The sequence below is a fragment of the Sinocyclocheilus anshuiensis genome, unplaced genomic scaffold (genome assembly GCF_001515605.1).
Source record: "Sinocyclocheilus anshuiensis isolate Anshui unplaced genomic scaffold, SAMN03320099.WGS_v1.1 C30647171, whole genome shotgun sequence".
Taxonomy (NCBI): domain Eukaryota; kingdom Metazoa; phylum Chordata; class Actinopteri; order Cypriniformes; family Cyprinidae; genus Sinocyclocheilus; species Sinocyclocheilus anshuiensis.
The window spans coordinates 1-211 of record NW_015566901.1 but is presented as its reverse complement, the minus strand read 5'-3'; the positions used below and the strand labels follow the sequence as shown (position 1 = coordinate 211).

Genomic DNA, 211 nt, shown 5'->3' with positions numbered 1-211 from the left:
CTCATTATTTTAATTCATATGTATTCAGAGTGTGTCACGGGTGATCTAAAGGATCCACGTGCAAAGGCAGTCCGTTAGAATCAGCCTGCGTTGGTGGTATAGTGGTGAGCATAGCTGCCTTCCAAGGAGTTGAGCCGGGTTCGATTCCCGGCCAACGCATTTCCTTTGGTCTGGGCTGAAGTCAAAGCGGAACTCCTTCTGCAACCTCTGG

The 211-nt window shown here is 49.8% G+C and overlaps 1 non-coding gene across 1 annotated transcript; it reads left to right on the top strand.

Annotated features, from left to right (window-relative positions):
• Positions 1 to 87: 87 nt before the first annotated feature.
• On the top strand, positions 88 to 159 carry trnag-ucc (transfer RNA glycine (anticodon UCC)). The gene has a single exon. It is a non-coding gene; the product is annotated as a tRNA-Gly (tRNA).
• The last annotated feature ends 52 nt before the right edge of the window (positions 160 to 211 follow it).